At 38.4% G+C, this 16,159-nt stretch overlaps 1 protein-coding gene across 5 annotated transcripts in view; it reads left to right on the plus strand.

The window, feature by feature from the left end:
- Positions 1-16,159, plus strand: part of FKBP6 (FKBP prolyl isomerase family member 6 (inactive)) — a 1,232,999-nt gene that overhangs the window by 1,005,879 nt on the left and 210,961 nt on the right. The gene's annotated exons all lie outside the window — the stretch shown is intronic.

The following is a 16,159-nucleotide window of genomic DNA, read 5'->3' on the forward strand; positions in this document are numbered from 1 at the left end:
ATTGTTCCTTAAGGTTGTGAAGAGACTGGAAAGTCAGTTTGCAGTTTTTTTGCAGCTGGATTACTTTTTGCAGTTATGCAGTGGTATATATGCTGTTAATTATCTCTTAACTGCAGTTTCTGATCTGGACTCAACTAAAAACTCTGAGTTGATCTTTCACTTAGCACTCCCGTCCCTTTGTCAATAATGTTTTTTGGAGCATTGCCCTAGACCCAGAGTCACACTGAAAGTTTGCTTTCAGTGTAAAGATAAATAGTACACGTCACTCATCTGGTCAGGATGAAACTGACTAACATTCATGGGTTCTGTTCAGGCAGTCTTATTATGTACAAAGACATCAGGATTGAGGTTTAGTAACATTAACTTATAAACAAACTCTCTCTCATACATGCTCAGTCTGACCACTCTCAAAATGGCACTAAAACTAGCATGTGCTGTCCTTGGAAATGCCTCCCTCTTTGAGAAATGAGTCATGCATACTGACTACATTTATACGCAGTTTGATACAAATAATTCTTTGACATGCAGTTATACAGAACTAATATTGCTGTGTATTTCACACTGTGTCTGGAGATGCGACCATAACATTGGATATAGAATTTAGAATCAGGTCTAACAACTGGGACAGTCTCTGCTGAATGTTCACCTTTAGGGACTTCAGGAATATCTTCAGGAATGGAAGGAGTTGAGACGCATTTTGCAACAGGAACATTGTCTGGATCGCTCTGAGATCTAGAGTCTGTATCACAGAACAATGCTGTGATCGGTTCCGATACAGGAAGATGTCGTCTGCGATTTCTCCCGTACTCCACACCTTCAGATTCTACGAAGTAGGATCTCTGCTCGGTATATATACCTGTTACTTGACCAGTTCAGTCGAAACCTTTCACCATTTGTAATCTTACCGTCTCTCCTCCTTTCAATAGATGAAGAAATCTGCTTAATTTATCATAGCTGGACTTCTGGAAAGAATGCTTTCTGAATAGTTAGGCTTTGATTGCTTTGTTGTTTTTAGCTTTAGGCCTCAGCAAACTAGAACTGATAGGTAAAGTTGTTCTGGTTTGCCTAGATAGAAGTCTGTGAGCAGGCGAGCCAAGCATATTGCCACTGGATATATTTCTGAGATTGAGTAAATTCAAAAAGACATCGGTATTGTCATGCTTTGACTTTTCTAGTAATTGCTTTGCACTCTGTACTGCACATTCAGCTAGTCCGTTTGACTTTGTATGTGTTATTAGTAGTCCTGAATACCCAAAGTCCCATTATTTTGCAAATTTCTGAAACAAATGACTGGCAAGTTTGGTACCATTGTCAGCGATGAGCTTTTGTGGACTTCTATGGACTGAGACATTTCAACTTGGTAGTAGCTCAATCTCAAACCAGTTCGAATAAGAGTCTAAAAACACTTAGTAATGCTGATTGTTCCACTCTAATACATCACTGGCTACTGTTGACCAAGGTAGTTCAGGAAGTTGGCTTAGCTGAAGTGGTTCCCTTTGCAGATAGTTTACTGCTATTGCATACTGAACAAGAAGAAAGTACTTTGTCAATGTCTTGACTAGAAAAGGCCAAAAATACTAGTCCTCTCGCCCTTTTTTTTGTAGATTTGGAACCTGGGTGACCACAATGCAAAATCTGGATATATTCACGTTGTAAGGAAGTTGGAACAACAATCTTAAGACCTTAGAAAATGTAATTTTCCATCAGTATCTCATCTCTGTAATGAAAATAAGGTTGCAATTCAGGCGGTACACTGGACTGCTTTGATGACCATCCTACATGGATGTAGTGGTTGAACTTTTGCAAAACATGATCAGTATTTGTATGATCTCTCAGCTCATCAAGTCTCGTGGTAGAAAAATTACGCACTTCCATGACATCGAAGTCAAAATTCTGTGTGAGAAGCTGTTCTGTTGCATTTCTGGGTGATCTGGGTAAGGTATCAGCCAGATAAAGAAGTTTGCCTTTTGTATAGACCATTTTGAAGTTGTACTTCTGCAATTTGAGCACCATTCTTTGTAATCTTGCTGGAGCTGAATGCATAGGTTTCCTGAAAATATTGACTAGAGGTTGATGATTAGTTTCAGTCTGAATAGCTCAATCATAAATATAATCATGAAACTTCGAACATGCAAACACAATTGCTAAAAGTTCTTTCTTAATTTGAGCATATTGCATTTCATTTTGGATAAGAGTTCTAGATGCATAGGTTACTGGTCTGCCCTCTTGAAGAATAACTGCACCAAGACCAAATTTTGAAGCATCACAGGAAAGAATGATTGGTTTATTGCCATCATAGTTTCTTAATGTAGGTGGAGTGGCAATTTTTTGCTTAAAGTCTTCAAATGCTCTTTGGTGCTGTTCTACCCAGTACCATGCAACATTTTTGTACATCACCTCTCTCAAAGGCACTGTCAGCTCACTGAAATCTGGTATAAAATTGCCCAAATAGTTGACCATACCAAGAAAATGTTGTAGAGCTTGACCATTATCTGGTGCTAGCATCTTAAGAATGGCTGCTTGCTTAGACGTATCTGGGCGTAAGCCAGTGCTTAGTAAATAAATTACCTTACATATGTTACTTTTGGTAGTCTGATTTTGCACTTCAAAGGATTGAGCTTTATGTTCACTTCACGTGCTCTGTCCAGAATTTTGCTGAGGTTTCTGTCATGGTCTGCGTCACCATTGCCTCCGACCAAAAAATCATCTATTATGCCACAGGGATAACCTGAAAAAAATTACTCCATTGTATGCTGAAATACTTCACTTGCAGAATTTATTCCAAATGGCATCCTGAGGAATTTACATCTTCCAAATGGGGTACTGAATGTAGTCAGTAATGAAGATTTGCGATCAGGCATCACTTGCCAAGATTAACTCTTTGCATTCAAGACAGAAAAAAAAGTGGCATTTGATATTAGGGCTGCAACTTCCTCGACTGTTTACATAGGATGATGTTTCTCTAATGCTTTGTTCAAATCTCTCGGGTCAGTGCATATTCTGATTTCGTCCGAGCCTTTTTTTATGAGCGGCTACCATGGACAACACCCATTCAGTAGGTTGTGAAACTGGACAAATTACAACTTGTTGCACCATTTTATCCAGCTGAGCTTTGACATTACTCTGCATAGCTATTGGAACTCTTCTTGCTAGTCTGACCACTTGACTGACCTTTGGGTCTAACTTCATAGCATGCATAACTGTGGAAGCTTGCCCTCAAACATCAGGATATTCTGAGAAAATAGTACTACTGAATATGGAACTGGGACATTTGCTTATGTGATGAACTTCTTTAGTAAAGGAAAGCAGATCCATTCTCAAACTGTCTCAGAGACCTAATAATGACTGCACAGGTCTTCGGACTACGTAGAATAATAATGTATAACCGTTCCCAGCCAAATAACATGAAAGCACTACTAAACCTTTGGTTTGAATTTCTTCACCTCCATAAGCAAGAAGTTTCGCACAATTGGCCACATTAAGCTGCTTACCAGCTCTCACTTTATCAAATGTTTCTGTTGACATAACATTACACTTTGAACCAGTGTCTACTTTGAGCTCGGTGGGTTTACCAGGGATCAGAACAATACCAAACACTTCATTCTCTGCTAATAAATTTACTGCAGTGATCTTTTCACCGACCACTGATACAGCATCTACATAGAAAGTAGATTTGCAGCTTTCTATATGATCAACTTGCGTTTTTAAGTGACTTTCTTTGTAACTGAGTGAGGTTTACTTGATTTGTAAAACTTTTGAAAATGGTTCAATTTTTTACACTTAACGGCATTGCTGACCAAATGCTAAGCACTTCTCTTTTAGACTCGTGGCTGGCACCACAGTTGCAACAGTTAACAGTAAAGCTTGACTTTGGTTTTGCTGATTCGCCCTTGTACTGCACTGAGCATGCTCCTTTAACTGAACTTGTCTTAGAACTTGCTGGAAGACTACAGGTTTTTCTTGCCACACCCACATGGGCTGCAGCTGCCATGTGCTTAGGCCTGTTTCTGCTTGCCACATGCTGTCTACATTTGCTCTGGAGCCTGCTGAAACCCTGCTCTTATCACTTGCAAGCAGAGCCGGCCTTTGGTCAACTGGTGCCCTAGGCAAAAGGTCTCCACAGTCCCCCCCCAACACGACGCGGTGCCCCCATCCTGGTCTTACCTATACCATACAGATTACTAGAAAAGTGCCCCTGCTAGAACGGCACCCTAGGAGGCTGCCTAGTTGGTCTTATTCCTAAGGCTGGCTATGCTCACAGGCATACTTGAGTGCTTTTCTGTAACTTCATGGATTTGAATCTCAGTAGCATTACTCAGCATTAAATCACTGTCACAAAGCAAAATCTTTCTCACAGCAACACTATCAATACCACACACAAGCCTGTCCTTTATCAACTCATCTTTTAAATCACCAAACATGCAGGTTTTAGCATTGTTTCTCAGATCAGTAATATAAGCTGGAAAAGTTTCTCCTGGCTTTTGATCTCCTGTGTAAAACAAATGCCTGTCTAATGTAACATTTGTCTTGGGGCTGCACATCTTTCTGAATTTGCATTTCGAAAACTTGGGGGTCTTCCCTTGATTCAGGCTGAGCAACAATATGACTGTTTTCCACGTCTCCTTCATATACTGCTGGTGCATACACAAATGAATGCTCTCTTTCATTTGGCTCTAACCCAGCTAGGTTTAGCAAAATGACTTCCCTGGAAGCTGAAAATCCCGAACACCTCAAACAATTAATTTTTTCTCAGGGAAGTTTCGGGAGTTTGCCGTTTCCTCCACTGTGGTGCAATCTCGGAGTTGGTATATTTAAGTAGGGGGGGTGAGGGGGGCACAGCCCCCCACATAAAATACCGTTTTAAATTATTTTTATTTATATATTTTTTTTTTGTCTGTGTGGAACAGCGCTTTTTTCCCTGCGAAAAAAATCGCTGTTCTGAGTGTTCGGCATTTTCAGCGTTCGCTGAACTAGGGTCAATGAATAAGCGTTCGCTTATTTAATATAGACCCAATAGCACAATAAGCCTCTGGATAACTAGACTTTGCAAAATAATTTGCAAAATATGCCTCCGTGGCACAAGAACATACTCTGAAATTACTGTACTTGGAGAAATCACCACTTTGTGTAAAAAAACATTTCAAATAATTGCACTGTGTGAATAAACTGGGCATCAGCAGAAGCTCGGAGTAAGGAACATTTCGAAGTAACTGCACTTTGCAAATAAACAATATACAGCACACTGAAACACTTCCAAAATGACTGTACTTTGCTAAATAACTCTTTACATTGCGAGAAACGCTCTAATGGCGGCCCTTTGCGAATAGACACACCAAGCACAATAAACCTTTTTGAAATGGCTGTATTTTGCACTTCACAAAATAGTTGCATTTTCTAACAATTAACTCTTCGGAATAAATGCACAGTAATAAGCATACACTGTAATCACTTTTACACACTTTGCAATACTTTGAATAACTCTAGTTATGCTCTTCAGGGCTTCAGTTAATGTGAAATAGTAGCTTATGCCAAAACACTGTAATTTGCCAAAAAGCATGAAGTTGCCTTGCTTTATTTATGCTTAGTGTGCACATTCTGCTCATTATATTTGTTTTGCACATTTAATCTCTCTTCTTGTGCTAGTTTTACTCTAAACATGCTCGTTTTGCAATTCCGAGGTGAGACTGAACCTCCTATGTGTTTTTTGATAATAGTTTTATAAAATATCTTAATTTCGAAAATTTTGTTTAATAAACTTTTTTATGCCTTTCATTTGCTCAGTAAACGTTTCTGTGCTGTTTGTTTGCTTAATGTGTTCTGCGCCCTTGTAATGCTCCATTTTATCTTTTTTAATAAAATTCATTGTTCATGCAAGTTTTCATTACCTTTAGCTTGTTTCTGACCCCCTGTTTTCTTCGTTTTCCTTCACTGCTAACTCTGCACCTCATAGATCTGAAAAGCAGTCTCTGGCATCCTGGTTTTGATGCCATGTCGCTCGTATGGTCAGGATGAAACAGGTGAACATTTGTGGGTTCTGTTCAAGCAGTTTTATTATGTACAAAAACATCAGGAGTGAGGCTTAGTAACTTTAACTTAGATAAACTTATAAACTGACTCTCTCTCTCGTACATGCTCACACTCTGGCTGCACTCTCAAAATGGCACTAACGATAGCACATGCTTATTTATATGCACGTGCTGTCCTTGGAAATGCTCCTTAAAGGTACAACACACACACATTCTACAGTACACATTCACAAGAATGACTTAGAACTTCTGTAAGTCTGTAACACTTTAGAGTGATACATTGTAGATGTGATACCATCCAGTAGGTAGATGAGATTCTGTTGGATGCAGAACCTATGCAACAACATTTGCAAGTGTTAGATAAATTTTGACTTCTTGATAGGAAATAAATTAAAATATACCCCTCAAAAAGCCAGTTTATGAACGTAGTGCAGTTATTAGAAATTAGTGCCACGTGGACAAAGAAGATACTAGCCGAGACAAAGACGTTAACCTAGCAGCTACCCTTTGAAAACTACTGTGAAAGATCTTTGATTGCTAGTATTTTTGTCTTATCCAGGCAGTGTCTGAATGACTATGCGGGAAAACTAAATCCTTAACGAGACACATTGAGCAACAGCAGAAGGGGGAGTGGTTCTATGATAGCTGGAGGACCAGGAGGCATTTTTCACTGTCTGCTCAAGCTCAGAGTCTGAGATATAGGTAAGGAGTTCATAGTACAGTTTGGACAGAATAGAACCACCATGACTAATGTGTTTCAAAAAAGAGGTGACCTGTACCAAGTGTTATTACTCTAGAGTACTCACTTCAGTAGAAAAGGGTTTCGGAAATGTGAAAAACATGTGGCTGGGGTAGTGAAGCAACACATTTAACAAGCAGTGCCCCATCAGTACAGCAAAGTAAGCATACATAGGTTGAACATGTTCTGCAAGGATTCCCAAAGGAGATATCCAGTGCCAAAGTAGGTTGCAGTGCAGCAAGTGTGTAATGGGAAGCATTGAGAAATTTTTGGTGGAAACAACAAAGATCATATCTGCTAGCACCTTATGCATACTGAAGGAAGCGGAAGAATAGGACTATACTGACTTGGAGAAAGAAGAGGCACAGTTGCTTGATTGTTCTTTTCCAGTTTAATAAGTTTCTTATTCCCAAACATATTTGTCAGAATACTGGTATACAACCCAAGGAAAATACTTGACCAAGCATGGTCTATGTACAACCCTGATGAGTTAAAGCATCAAAAAGTTTTTTTTTTCTGGAGGATGCTCAGCACAAAAATTAGAACCTGAAGCTATAAAAGGTCTCTTACTGCTACATCTGTAAATATTAATGCAGTGACAGTTTTAACCTCCTCACTGCCAAGTTGGTGCAAGTGTGAGTCTGTTAATTCTAATGGCAAACTTGTAAGCCACCAGGACATATTAAAAATAAATTCTGGTAAAAGTCGACTGTTACCAATCAGCATCAAGTTATATTAGCAAGTATAAGAGCATGGAAAGCATAATGACAAAGTAAAGGAGTTCGCTAAATAAAGAGCCCTACAGGTAAAAGAGGTAGAAGCAGATAAAACAAAAGAACGTTAGACTTGAGTTGTTATCCAGATAAATTTACTTTCTGGAACAAGTAAACCTAGGTAATGACTTCCAGTGCTTGTACGTATTCCTTCTCTGTCTGTACGTTGTACTACTCATACCTGTTGAATCCTTTGCCTCGACTACGAGGACAGAAAAAAACTTTTCCTTGGCCAAATGATCAGCCCACCTGTTGATAGACTGGTTACAATACCCAAGAGGTGTGTTCTTACTGTACACACCAGAGAGAAAATTGAACAGCAGGAGAGTTTTCCAAATGGGCTTATATTGTGTTCTATTCTCAAACCTGAGATGAATCCTAACAGTTTAGAGACCATGTACAATCTCATTGGAGAAGTAGTAAACCGATTGATTCCCATAAACAAGAGGGAAAAGATGGACTTGGGTGATGCTAAATAATAATTGGGAGATAGTGGGATAATTGTACCTAAATCTAGATGAGGGAAGAGCTATTTGAGAATGCTACCATAACTTCTTGGGGCACTTTGAAAGAGAAAAGTTGCAATAAATAATATCCACTGAGTACTGGGTTATTTTGAATATTGGAAGACCTACAAAACCATGTGGATAAAAGTCTCATGTGCAGTGCACTATGTAGGAAAATTCATCCATGGAAAAGTCTGTAGACTTCCTCAGGCTTTGGAACCTTGGGCAAAGTTCAGGTGGGCTTTCAAGCCTCTTCCAATGGCAGTAGGTAGGTTTAAATTTATCTTAACCCTAATAGACGAGTACATGGGATGAATCCTCCCTGGAAAGTTACTCAAGAAATCCATAGCAATCAAGGTAGCCACGTTAACAGTGAAAGTAGCACATCCCATGCTCTAGTCATGGGATGTAAAGCAACAACCACTTCCAAAATGGAGGAAGTGTAAAAAGAAACAAGACTATAAAAAGTACTTATTCATACCCTACACCTTTGTACCCTCCCTTCTTCACTCAGTCACATAGTTCAGTCAGTTTCTCCCTGGTTCTCTTTCTAAACATGCTATAAACCTGTTTTTATTCTCACTTCACATTGTAGGTCATGTTTGTATTAAACTAAATTACCTTTCATTTCTCTCCGAACTGACTAAAATTTCTGTAAATATTAGTCATACAAGTTACATCATCTTAAACAGTTTTCATATTATGTTTAATTTTGTATAGTTAAACTCTAGATGTTTTATTTTTTGAAGATTGCAAAATTATTATTTTTAAAATGTTTTTCTAATACTTTGGAGCTTTTCACACTGGGCATCTGATGAAAATAGGCATTTACCCAGTCAAACTTTCCTGGTAATCAAATGTCAGTCAGTAAATAAAATAAAAAACGGTTGTAAATGAATGCAGAATATGAAAAACACTTGGTCAGATATCTACCACTTGGTCTATGAAATTAATAAATTCAAAGAGCAAACAATGATAAAACGTTATGCTGAAGTCCCAAGGTACTAAAACAGATAAATCCAAGGAAGAGAAGTAACAGGACACTGCCAAGATGAAACCAATAAAATCACCATTTATTAAATAAAAAGTTAGCGCTTTCGGGATAACCCTTCATCAGACTTAATTTTAAAACAATAAAACAACCATATTTAAAATACAGACCATCCAATCATCTGCTTACAAAAATAAATTCCCAGCAAAAATATGGATTCACGTCACATGAACGTATGATTTTGATGGCCCATGTACCTGGATGGAAAAGTATTCAGACAAGTACCGCTGGAGAAGACCAGACAGGGACCAGCTCCAAGACCAGATGATCTGGGCCAGAGGGAAGAGTTTGGGCAGCTGATGATGTCTGAGAAATGTAATTAGAAAAACAAAATAGTATCTTGCAAAATTATCAGCCGTAAATGAGATCTAAAATAGGTGGTTCCATTTGTAGTCACCTAAGAGAGAATGGTAGCGGTTCCAAGGCCAACCATATTCTAACAATCCCCATAAATGTGGCTGGATATGTTGTGAGCAGATTGTGTGTAATTGGAAAGGGGGAGGAGGCATTGTGACAGTCATATTTCACCTCCTGTTGCACTCCATTTTAACGATCGAGGCCCCAATTGATATCACATTTGCTCACTTGACAACACTTTGCCCAGAATCTGAACTCTTTAACTGTTGAATTTGGAGCCAAATTCGAAGAATCGTGGAGGTTGAAATTCCATTAAGATCTGTCCCCTTCAGCCTAACTGAACTTCAACAAATACATTATTACAATTCTGAAACTCGTGAAATAACACTAAAAGAACTAAATTGTTCTATTGCTAAGAATCAAGAGTTGTAGAAGAGCACCTGTTACTATCAAACTGGCATTGATGATTAAAGCAGTGGATAATGCAGTGCAGAATGTGACAGCTCTGGACTGCAGCTGCATATTAATGACCCAAAGTAGACAATATGGCAGAAGTTACATTTGTAACCTCATCTTTAACTGTTGAATGTAAAATAGCAACAGGTCAAGTTTCTTTGTTGTGATCTAAAGATTATTTATTTATTTGTCTTTGTTTACTTGGGGAAAGTCTGACTGGGTGATGCCCATTTTCACCTGAGGCCAGGGGAGAAAAGCTCCATTTGCTTACATTGCATTATACTTTTTTCCAGTTAAAAACAGAGTAGTTAGATTTTTCTTTACATTTATAAATTTTAAAGTTTTACAGAGGTGGAAGTTACTAAAACAGCCCATTTGCAACTTAGTGGATTGTACAGGCAGCAGTTATGTATAAAAATGTAATTTCAGTGAGATGTTGATTGTATTCTTTTTAAGGAGAGTATCGCACTGTGAACACACAGATGCAACTTTGAGATGAACATGTGCAGGACCAGGATTAGTTAAGATGTTTAAGCAGTGGTTTAAAACTATTGAGTTTGTTGGAAAGTTTCATTTGTGTGGGGATACTATTCCAGAGATTAGCAACATATTTGGAGTAGAGAGAGTCTCCTGCAACATTATTTGACTTATTTGTAAGTAATTTGAATTTACTAGAGCAGGTCTCTTGCAGGACAGTAGGTCAGTAATAAGTTATGTAGTGCGAGGCATTTTTCTGGATGATTATTGAGTTTATATGCTGTAGTTATGAATATGTTGGGCAGTTGTGGTGTTCAAGCCAGTTCGTTGCTTTAAGCTATGACAGTTGTGGGTGCTGTAAAGGAGATTGGTGGCAAATTTTGCTATTTTATTGTAGCAGGAGCCAAATTTCTTTGAGTATCATTTAAGTTGGTTAGGATATGAGCGGCATACAAGATAGTTGGCAATAAGGATACTTGACAGAGGAGGAGAGAGAGAGAGAAAACAATCACCAACTTAACCAGCCACATATCTGCTGACAGAGAAAAATAAAAGGAACAGTGCAGTTTAAAGGACCCTGAAGGTCTTGATTTTGTTGCTGTAGGGCAGAGTTTTAGCAGGACTGTTAGTCCAGTATTATCTTGACCTAACTAATGGTGATAACAGTAAAGAAAAAATTGGACATGACTGAAAAACTGTAATGTAAGGAGGTTTCTATGGACTTTGAAATGCAAAGTCCAAAGGGTATACCAACCCCCACAGATCAGGAAAACAATGAGAAAATGTAAGACAGAATGCAGTAGTGCAGCTCTGGAAAAACACTGGCTCAACTCCAGAGAAAACTCCACCCTCAGCTATGAGTTTAATTTTGTACTTATAAATTCACCCTAGGGGAGGGCACTTTTCTAATTGCAGTCAAAAGATAAATCATTTTCAATTTCCTCTCTTCTGTAGCATAGGGCTAGAAAGCCCACTCCCCCGTCCAGTCATCAGGCAGAGTGTATTGTGTTGTTTCTGGAGAAATTTGTCTTCTCCTTCATTACGTTCTTTTGACACAGTCCAATGAGTAGTTCCACCTGCTTAGGCACTGCCCACAATGTGACATAGGCTGTATACTGGCTTGTCGAGGTAACAGCTGTTATAAAAGCATTGGTCTGAATGTTGTGGAACCCATATTGTTGTGGAACTATTGTCAGGGATTGTTTCCCTCAGGAGTAAAAATCATATTGGACCCTTTGTGTGCACGTTGCCACTGAAGGCTTTGCAAATAGGGTTACCACCTGTCCCACTTTACGAGGGACAGTCCCTCTTTGGGAGTTGTCCTACAAAAAAATTGTAAAAATGGCCAATGTCCTGAGATTGTAGGGCAAAATTATTTACTATATTTTATGCACTTGTTGCATAAAACAGTTATTCTGCATCTGAAACACCTAAATGTTATCAGAAACAGAATAAGCAACTAAAATGCTACAAGAATGCACTTTTATTTAGACAAAAAAGTGAAGTTCTGTCCTTTGTACTGGTCTGTGAGTATGTTTTGTTCTGCAAAATCTGATGTACCACAATTGTCCCATGTTGGGCATTTGAAAAGGCTGGCAGCCCTATTTGCAAAACGAGGAAAACCAGTAACTGTAGTAGCTTGTATAAGTGCATTATTTTTTTTTAATGCAACTACAATTATAAGCTTTTGCCGGTAAAAACTTCTGTGTAAACTTTTTTTTCCTTTGAAATCTTTTACAGGTAAAATTTCCGCAGAGAAAAAAAAACTGACTGTAGCTCACGTCTGGTTCTGGTATTTTGCACTAAAGGCCATTTTCTTAGCATTTCCTACAAGGAAAGTTATTGAAGCTGGTAATACAAATGTTTCATCTGTGTTCTCCAAAAACAACATAAATTAAAACTGGTGCCATCATAGCAATTACCACAGCTCTAAGCAAAAGTACTACAGAAAAGCTTGATTCCTGATCTCGCGCTTGCCACATGGGTTCTATTGCACAGACAAACTTTGTTATACTGCCTTCCTCTGGACCTGCCTTAGGCAGGCTATTTATCATAGGTGGTATGTTGTTGCCCATGGCCCTACACTTAATTCAGAGCGAACTTAGATACTCTGTAGAATACCAGATTTTGCATTAGCACAAATTTTCTGAAGTGCATATATTCTGAAACTCAAATGTATGTCATTATTTTAAAACCTCCCTATTTAATTGCATTTCCACTAATTTCCCAGAAAAAAAACGTACTTAATTGAATAAAGTCTCATTATTTTCTTACTACAGCCTTTAATGATTTGACACTAATTTGCCAGCAAACCACAATTTTATGAAAAACAGACCAAAAATATGAGTAAAAAATCTGAACATTCTGCGAAAATCTGTACAGTTGAGATTTATGCAGAGCAATTCCTGGAGCAGCAGCTTCAGTAGGTAATATTAGTAAGGAATAAATATATGGTCTATATTAGAACACCAAACATTCAAAATGTCTAGTGTTCTAATATTGAACCCTACCAATCAAAAATACTAAACATCGAACATTCAGAACAGCGAATTTTTTTCTTACAGAAAAAATTTGTTGCTCCACAAGCACACCAAACAAACAGCAATCCACACATACACCTAAACTCTTGCACCTAACCCTACACTAAACTATACACACACCACTAACTTTCCACTTACCTTAACCCTAACCCTAAAGTCCGCCACTATCTCAGTCACCTCACCCATGCCCTAACCCTAACTCACCTAACCCTCATGTCCACACAATCGCGCACTTACCTAACCCGCACTCAATCGCATACTTACCTGAACCCGACCCATAACTTTCCACCAGAGCGCTGAAAGTACCGAAGAAACAGAAACGGACAACCAAATTAAGGTTTGGTATTAACCCATTAGGCAAAAAGCAGGACAATCTGCGAAAATCTGTACAGTTGAGAGATATGCTTTCGGGGCACTAGTAATCAGTGGGAGGTTAGCTCGACTGGTCAGAAAAAAGTACATATGTGTATGTGTGTGCGCGTGAGTGAATGCATGTATGAAAGCAAAGTGACTGTGTGTGAGAGACTGGGAGTGAGTGTGAGATCTTGGACCAATTTTTTGATAGACTGCCAATATGATTAGCTGATCTGTGTCATCTTCAATGAAGTGGTCATTAAGCAACTGACCAATTTTCTTCTTAATCTTTTCTTTATCCTTCCATCCACAATCGCTCCCATATCTTCATGTTTTCTAAATATTTATAGCTATTTGCCTGTTCTTCCTATTACATTACCCTTAATTTTCTTTTCAAAAGTCTAGTACAGGCATGTATTTATGGAGTTTTAGCTGGTTTCTGTATGCTTGTGATTACTTTTTAACCCACCAAAAGCATCACATTTACTAGAATATTAATAAACTCCAGCAGCTTTTGCTTGGCATATCAGATCAAGAATAGGTCCTTTTTTTAATCTGCCAGTTTCTACAATTTTAACAGAGCCTGGGAGTCCAGTTTTAACTGTTGTAGTTTTTCTTTATTCAAATAATTTTTATTTTAAATATATAATAAATTCTTGTTTACATTGTAAATAACAAACTGTTAACTATATACAGTATTTACATAACTATTGTAGTTTTTGACATGACAGAGTATGGGTTCCCAATACCCAACTACTTCACCATTAAATTTTTAGCACCTGGGTCTGGAAAAATGTGTATTTTTGTTAGTGTATAGGAGTGTTTATGGAGCCACTTCCACCCACACATTCTGAATATTTTTAGATTGTCTTTTTGGAGTATTACAAATTTCCTTCTTTGTGCACAGATATTCAGGTTTTTCTTCCCAGTCCCTCTTCCATCCACAATTTCTCATTACTTTATAAACATCTACATTGTTTTCTTACTCTTTCTTTACTTGCAGTCTCTGATCTTGTTTCAATGACCCTCCTTATCACCTCTGACATTTGTATACTTTATCGCTCTAAGGCTCAGTTATATTGATTTAATAAAGGGCCAATTGGTCTGTAAGGCAGAAAACAATTTTCCGTTGTGTGGTTCCTTTTTTCATCGTATGCTAGTCTCTAATCACATTTTCTAATTTGATGGGGCCATGTTGTCTTTTATAATACCCCATTTTTGTGAGATCCATGCTTGCCTGCTACTATGGGTAAGAAGTCCATTTGTCCCCTCACACATTTCCTTCTCTTTTTTTTTTCTTGTGGTTGAAATGTCAATACCTTCACCACAGTTTTAATACATTCCATCTTTAAGCATTTAACTTCAGATGGGTGAAATATTTAAACTGAGGAATATTTCATCTTGCACCCATTACCTCTGAGGACACATTAGTAAGTTGCAAGTCTTCTACTAATTAACACTAGAAACTAAGAACCGTGTCTTTCAAAGTAGTCTCCGACTTCTGCCTCAATCAAGCTTTTACCTTATTTAGCTTTACATACCTTTCCTCCAGTAACAAAAGGAGACTATCTTTTTTGTTTACTAAGTGGGCCTATTCTGCCTGTGTCAGATATAACTGCAATCATTATGTATGAGAACATAACTACCAGATTGTGTAGGATTAAACATGGATTAAAAGCATATGAAAAAGACCGGTAATGGCCCAGTAAAATATTTATTCATAGGTTCATAAGAGATTACTAGGCTAAGAGCCTTTACAAGCATGGATAGTATAATCTGATTTTACCCCAGTATATGGCCCATATGGACAAGAGGATGGCATGGGTGTGTGCCTATGCTTTTGATATCTTAGATTGTCGTTGTCCATAAGGGACATAGGTGCTACCCCAGGTGTGAATTTGCAATTCCCCATCCATTGATCCAAATTGCATATGAAGAGGGTCAGGGAAGGCCTCTGCTTAATGTGAGTAGGAAGCCAGTTCCTGAGAAGGTGCTCTCTGAGACTCATCTTTCTCTCTCTCAGCATGTTTTTCAGTCGCTGGCTAAGTTTAGATCCCTACATCAGGTGACCCTCTGTTTGACTTGCGGTTGTGTAGCAGCTCCATCAGGCTAGGATTTATGAGCACCTTGTATGTCCAGTATCGGTCATCCTTTAACAGTCTGTACAAGTAAAGAATAGGGCTTTTAGTCTATCCACACAGGACATGTTCTTAACATCATGTCTTTTATTTGTGAGGAACTTCTGACGTAGCTCCAGCTGCTGTAAGTGCCTAGTAAAGTACATGCCGAATGGTGCATTGTACTGGATTATTGGACTAATTAGGGTTGAGTACAGTGGGACTGTAATTTCCTTGAATCTGGATGCCATACCTTTGCTTATAAGTAAAACCTTCCTTCCTCACCATTCTCTAAACGTGGTGGTCAAAGTTCAGGCAGCTGTCTATCAGTGTACCTGGATCTCTCACGTCTCAGTGGACTCTTACGTGTGTGCTATTGATGTAATTTGCAAGGGTATTTGATTTCCCTATGTGTATGATGATGCATTTTTTCACTTAGTTTTAGGCCATGGGCCTGGCATCAGTCATTTGTCTGATCTAGACCCTACAGAAGGATATCTACATTATTGTGGGATTCAGTGATTGTCCCCAGGTTGTAGTCATTGGCAGACTTTTTATCTTCTAGAGGCTTTTCACGTTAGCCGTGACTTCAGAGAAGTGTATTCCAAACGGGTGGTCCCAACACTGAGCCCTGTAGCACACCACTAATAACTGACCACTTGTTGGATTGGATTTACCGACTTTTAACTGTATGTGTACTATCTGTGAGCCAGTTGGCTATCCATGTGATGATGTGGGGATTTATACCCAGTTTCATCAGTTT

This window comes from Protopterus annectens, chromosome 13.part0 (assembly GCF_019279795.1).
Source record: "Protopterus annectens isolate FY-2018-M chromosome 13.part0, PAN1.0, whole genome shotgun sequence".
In the NCBI taxonomy this organism is placed as follows: domain Eukaryota; kingdom Metazoa; phylum Chordata; order Ceratodontiformes; family Protopteridae; genus Protopterus; species Protopterus annectens.